The 6,596-nt window shown below is 38.0% G+C and overlaps 1 pseudogene; it reads right to left on the bottom strand.

The window, feature by feature from the left end:
- Positions 1-594: 594 nt before the first annotated feature.
- LOC114230381 (U6 spliceosomal RNA) lies at positions 595-693 on the bottom strand (annotated as a pseudogene).
- Between the last annotated feature and the right edge of the window lie 5,903 nt (positions 694-6,596).

The following is a 6,596-nucleotide window of genomic DNA, read 5'->3' as shown; positions in this document are numbered from 1 at the left end:
TTCTGGGTTATTTTTGCAGTTCTATATGTAGCTGAAGATAACCCCTCAATTTATACATAATGATTGCCTATTTTGTCTCAGAGTTGAAAACAGAGATAAAACCCATTTTCTGTGTTTTATTGAATAAATTCTCAGAATCTAGAAAGTAAAATTAAGTGAATATATATATATATATGAATCAAATCAAACAAATAAAGCATTTATCTGAGTGTATGTGATAAAAGATGAAATAAATTATCTTTTATTTCAGTAAAATTAGCATTAGGCTTTGGAAATGGCTAAGAGCTATTATTTATGTACCTACAATTTTACATCTAAGTCAAATTGAAATGAAAAAAACCTCAGCCCTTCTTTTTCTGTCACAAAGTGAAAATTATGCTAACAGAATGTCCTTACTTAGTTTAAATTAATGCATAGATAAGAATATCGTAAGAATGATATCACAGCATCCAACCAATTTTGTTTACTGTACTATGATAACATATTTTAGAAATTGCACAGCGAAAGCTTTTCAATTTTATTTTATTAGAGTTTTCTGCAAGTCAAGGAACTCCCATAAGTTAATTAGATATGGATATGTTTTATTTTTATTTATTTTTTATGGAATGCTACACGAATTTGAGTGTCATCCTTGCTCAGGGGCATGATAATCGCTGTATTGTTCCAATTTTAGTGTCTGTGCTGCTGTAGCAAGCATGATTACATTTTAAATTTAATGAAAGAATGCTTTGATGGAGAATAAACCTACAGGTTCCTTGGCCTTAAAAGTGACATCAATAGCAGCTGTCAAAAATAGTATAGAGTGTGGCCCTGGATGTTTGCCTCAGTTGGTTAGAGCATCATCCCAATAACCAATGTTGCAGGTTCAATCCCAGTCATAAATGCATAAATAAGTGGAACAATAAATCTAAATCAATGTCTCTCTCTCTCTCTCTCTCTCTCTCTCTCTCTCTGTCTGTGTGTCTCTCTGTGTGTGTGTGTGTCCTTTCTCTTTCTCAAGTCAATTAAAAAACATGTAAAAATATAGAGTATAAAATATATTTTTATATTTTGACATTTCTTTTTAATGTCAAAAATAATATGTACATATTTTTTAAATATTCAAGCTGTACAGAAGTGTAAAAGTATAAATTCTCCCACACATACCTCAGTAAATATATTTCATCCAGAAAGGTCAGAGATAAGAGATAGCAAGCAGATAGAAAAAAAAAAATCAGCTCTTGTACTAGTAAAGAAAATTATTCATGTTGTTTTAAGTCATTATTTACACTCAATAAAATTGAACCTTTTAAGAGAATGATTCATACTTTTGACAATTATATACAGAAGAGTGAGCACTACACTTAAGATTGTAGGTCATTTCCATCATGTCAGCAAATCCCCTGGTACCCCTCTCTCCAGTCAGAGCCCGTAGCCAGCAATGACCTGGTTTTATCAGTAAAATTGTGTCGGTTTGAGAATATCATGTAAATGAAACCATATAATATGAAGCCTTTTGTGTCTACTTCTCACCCTTTTCACGTATTGGGATTCTTCCATGTTGTTGCATGCTTCAGTATTTATTTTTATTGTGGAATAATAGCCCACTTAATGAATATGCCAAAATTTGACCATTCACCAAGTGAAGGGCCATTGGAATGTTTTGAGTTTGGGGACCGAGGCTAAAAGAAAAAAACACCCCATGAATTTTCACCTGAAAGTCCTTGCGTGAGCCTGTGTTTTCGTTGCCAGGGAATAGCTGGGAGTGGAATTGTCGGGTTTAGTGGCCAGTGTGTTTTTGGGTTTATGGGAAGCTGCAAACATTCTCCAAAGTGGCTGTAACATTTTGCATCCACAGCGGCAATGTATAAAAGTCCTAGTTGCTCTATGCACTCATTAGCGCTTGTCATTTTTATTCTTTGATATTTTGAGTGTTTTGGTTTTGTCTTTATTGATTCCTTAAAAACCACTGGATTTGAGCACTTTTCCATATCTTGGTTGCCATTCATATATCATCTCTAGTGAAGTGTTTATTTGACTTGGGGAGGTCAGTAGATATACAATATAGAGATGACATATTGTAGAATGCATACCTGAAATCTGTATCATTTTATGATGTCACCCCATAAATTCAATTAAAAGTAAATAAATAAAACATACAGATTCTTCAAGATTACATTAAACAAAGCATCATGGGCCCATGTCCCCAGGCTATGACTTTTTTCCCACCCCTCTAGGTGGCAGGATGACTACCACAGGGGTCAGTTTGGATAACTGCCTTTGAACCTATGGAAGGTAAGACTCCGGCAAAGCTCTTTTCTCTGTAGAGTGAGTATGTTTTAGGAGAACATACAGGGCATATTTCACACGGTTCCTTCTTCCTGTTACATCCCCAGCCAAAGACATAGGTAACTTTTTCTCATCCTTTACTATGGGTCCCTGATGGAGTCCTAGAAATAAAACCTATAATAGCCCAACTGGTGTGGCTCAGTGGTTGAGTTTTGACCTATGAACCAGGAGGTCACGGTTTGATTTCCAGTCAGGGCACATGCCCGGGTTGCAGGCTCGATCCCCAGTGTGGGGTGTGCAGGAGGCAGCTGATCAATGATTCTCTCTCATCATTGATGTTTCTATCTCTCTCTCCCTCTCTGAAATCAATATATTATATATATATATATACTTTTTTTTAAACCTATAATAGTACAGAGGCTTTCCTAAGACTGCATGCCCCCAGAATTATCTCACCCTTAAACTAGGCCATATCATCAAATTACCATTTCAATATTCCTGTGGCTTTATGCCTCCAGGAGATAGTGCTCCGGTTAATCTAATGTCCGCTGGGATCCCTGCCTTTGATTATTGCTCCAGATTACAGGGTGCCACTGTGCCCTGCCACCTGAACTCTCTAATGGGCGCCTGAAACGTCACTGGAGTTCAGTTTACCCAGCTTTCCTCTTGCTGTTCCCAGGGAGCAATGCCATGCAGCTCTTTATGTTTTGGAGCTGCATGGCATAGTGTTTTCCTTGGCAATACCTAACCTTTCTGGCCTGGTCCATCCACACTGATCATGTGGTAGTAGATAGTGCTTCTATTTATTTTTTAAATTGATTAATTCTTTAAGACAATTTGGGCTCAAGCCTAGAGGAAGCCCTGATTGAATGCATGTCACCGGAGATTTGAAACCAAGCTCAATATCATTCTCATTATGTCTGGCTTCAGGAGTTTCAGAAAAGCCATTAATTTTAATAAGCAGCGAGAGAAACAACATCAGGGAACTAATCAAGTGACACTATGGACATATTATTTAGTCACAGTGCGTAGAGTCAGCACTGCTATGTCTTTGCTGGGCTGGTTATTGACACCCACGTGCACGTACACACACACGTGCACGTACACATACACGTGCACGTACACACACACGTGCGCGCACACACACACAATCATCCCTGGCATATAACTGTTCAAATAATGCCACTTAAAATCGATCAAGATAGCTGGATTGGTGTAGATGCTATCATAAAACCAGGATCACTGCTCTTCTCCCTGTTTTATGTTTTGTCTAGATATCTCATTTAGATGCCTTGCCCATTAAGGAAAGGCTATAAGCCACCTGTCACTTAGATCATATTTGATAATTAGAGAAAAGCAAAGTGCCACCAGAATGCAAGTGCTCTTATTGACAGACTTTATTTAAAATCCTTTATGTGTTATTTTTATTTTAAAGGCAAATATGCATATATTTGCTGCCATCAAATAAGTACCGCTTTGGTGTCTTTGCTTGAATTAGTGATTCACAGCCAGAAGCGATTACTTCCACCAAGGGGACACGGGCAATGTGTAGTGACAATTCTGGTTGTCATAGCTGGGAGGTTACTGGCGATTAGTGCGTAGCGGTTTAAGGTGCTGTTAAACCTCCCAAAATGCACAGAAAAGTTACACAAAAGAAAGCACTATTTGGTCAAATACGTCAATAGAGCCTCCTGTGAGCATCCCTGGCCTGGTTTAATAAAGTTTCTCTGCCAAATGACCCTTTCTCATTCCTCCCTTATCTTTGTTCTCCTAATGGAGTAACTTCTCGTTGAGTATCTTTGTGTGACTACACATACACCTCGCATGTATCAGTTTAGCACATAATCCTGGCTGAGATTGCTTTTATTTCCAAAAGCATCTTCAAAGATAGAAACCCACAAGCATACATCTGATAGGACAATTCGTACATTCTGAGTCCTTGCTCAGAGTAGAGCATCTCTCCTGAGTCTAAAAATACGGTTGGGTGACGGGAGGAAATATGTGTGGTGGTGCGTAGTGCCTCTCATATTGATTTGCAGGTTAAAGTTTTAGTATATCTGGATACACACAGTTCTTTACTTTAAACTGTGGAAATTCTAATGAAAATGGTGGGCCGTTTGTGACCTAGTGAACACTGAAAATTTCATTTTCCTATACATTTCTAAAGCCCCATCAATGATGAATGTAGACTTAGGGGAAGGATTAATTTGAATGAGGATAAAAAACATGGCTGTCATCGTCAGGCCAATGTGGCCCAATGGTTGAGCATCAACCTATGAACCAGGAGGTCACAGTTTGATTCCCAGTCAGGGCACGTGCCCGGGTTGTAGGCTCGATCCCCAGTAGGGGAAGTGCAGGAGGCAGCCGATCAATGATTTTCTCTCAATTTGATGTTTCTGTCTCTCTCTCCCTCTCCCTTCCTTTTTGAAATCAATAAAAATATACTTAAAAAAAACAACACAAAGAAACAAAAAAAAAAACTTGGCTATCATCCTTTCTTGGGTTTATACATGTTACAGGTGTCTCTTGTTGCATAACGTTTTAGGTGAAGTCATGCAAAGTGTGTTTCCAACACAGCTGAAACCTGCTTATTGAGGTTGATGAGAAAACTACTATCACTTTCTGAGGATCTTTTTCCCTCTATGAATTGCACAAACACATAGTCTTTTTACCTAAATGGGAATAAAAATAAGACCAGATATGTAAGTAAGGGGCTATCATGTATCACTTATTCCTAGAGACTACAAAAAGAGCATTTACTAGATAATCTATGAATGGTTTGGATTGAATGGAAAGATAAATGAGTGAGTGATCTGTTAAAGTATATAGATAATATCATAGACATAACTATTTTCTTCTCTGCCAAATCCTTACTTTGACATTTTGCCAGTATTTTCTTGAGAATATGATTTTTTTTTCTATGTTATTTAAGGGCTACTCAAAAGGTGCTTCTGGGAGTATCTTGCACAAGAAATAGGTATATCCACAAGTGATAGGGAAAGCTTCAAATAATTTTGCTTTTAGAGTGAGAGTAACCTCGGTAATCTGAGCAGGCATCGCTTATCCTGAGCCTATCAAAGAGCTGATATTGCAAGGCAACTAGGTGAACTGAGCTCTAGAGTAACAAGCCCCTCAGAGGGACACATGAATGAATTGGTTCACCTTCGGTAGATTGCAAGAAGAAAAGGTTGCCACAGAAAATCAGGTAAGAAGGAAACAATGGATGTTGTAATGAATTCGTAAAGCCCAAATCCAGGCGATTGTGACAGTTTAGACAGCCTGCATGCCCTGGAAACAAGCTTTCCTTGGGTGCTACAGAGAAAGGCTGATGAAGGCCGTAGATCAGACGTGGTCCCTGTGGTGACACAGACAGACATGTAGGAACACGCTGTCACGAGGGGGTTGGTGCCTCCTATAAAACCAAGCTTTAAGAAGAGGCAAGAGCCCTCCCCACCACTGGTCCAGGGAATGGTTGATCATTCCTAGTAAATAAAGGCAGAAAAAAGAGAAAAGAACAGAGAAAAATAGGAAATAACAAGAGAGTAGGTTTAAAATTAAACATATTGATGATTACATTAAATATACTTCTTCTCAATTCTACAGTTAAATGAGAGAGATTGTCAGGTTGAATAAAAAAAGCAAGATTCAAGCATATAATAATATATAACATATAATAATGTATAAGTACAGATTAGTGTGAAAAGTGCCAAAACAAAGATAGGCAAAACTTGCCAGAAAAACTTAAAGCAGAAACCATAAATGTATCTGGTAAAAAAAGTTGAAAGGGGGAGCCCTAGCTGGTTTGGCTCAGTGGATAGAGCATCGGCCTGAAGACTGAAGGGTCTTGGGTTTAATTCTGGTCAAGGGCACATGTCTGGGTTGTGGGCTTGATCCCCAGTGTGGAGTGTGCAGGAGGCTGACGATCAATGGTTCTATCTCATCATTGATGTTTCTATCTCTCTCCCTCTTCCTTCTCTCTCCCTCTGAAAATCAATAACAATATATATTTTTTTAAAAGTTAAAAGATGGATATATATGAGCCGGGTATTGAAAAAGAATTAGACACTGGAGGTTAAAGATCAGAGTTGAAATATCACCTCTGTGCTGCTACTTGTGTTACCCTAGGGAAGAAATTTTTTTTTCTCACTGATGCTCAGTCTAATTTCCTATAACAGAAGTGTGAGGACCTATTAGAATATTTTGAAGATTTTCTGAAATCAAGACTATGAAGGTTCTTAACACACTGTCATCACCAAATAAATTATGCCTTTGTCAGCATTGCTGGTGGGAGAAAAGTGAAACATTTTCAAGAATGAAGCTTGGAAAGA

Source organism: Eptesicus fuscus, chromosome 16 (genome assembly GCF_027574615.1).
Source record: "Eptesicus fuscus isolate TK198812 chromosome 16, DD_ASM_mEF_20220401, whole genome shotgun sequence".
NCBI classification, from domain to species: Eukaryota; Metazoa; Chordata; class Mammalia; order Chiroptera; family Vespertilionidae; genus Eptesicus; species Eptesicus fuscus.
The sequence above is the reverse complement of the archived record's forward strand: the minus strand, read 5'-3'. Positions and strand labels throughout refer to the sequence as shown.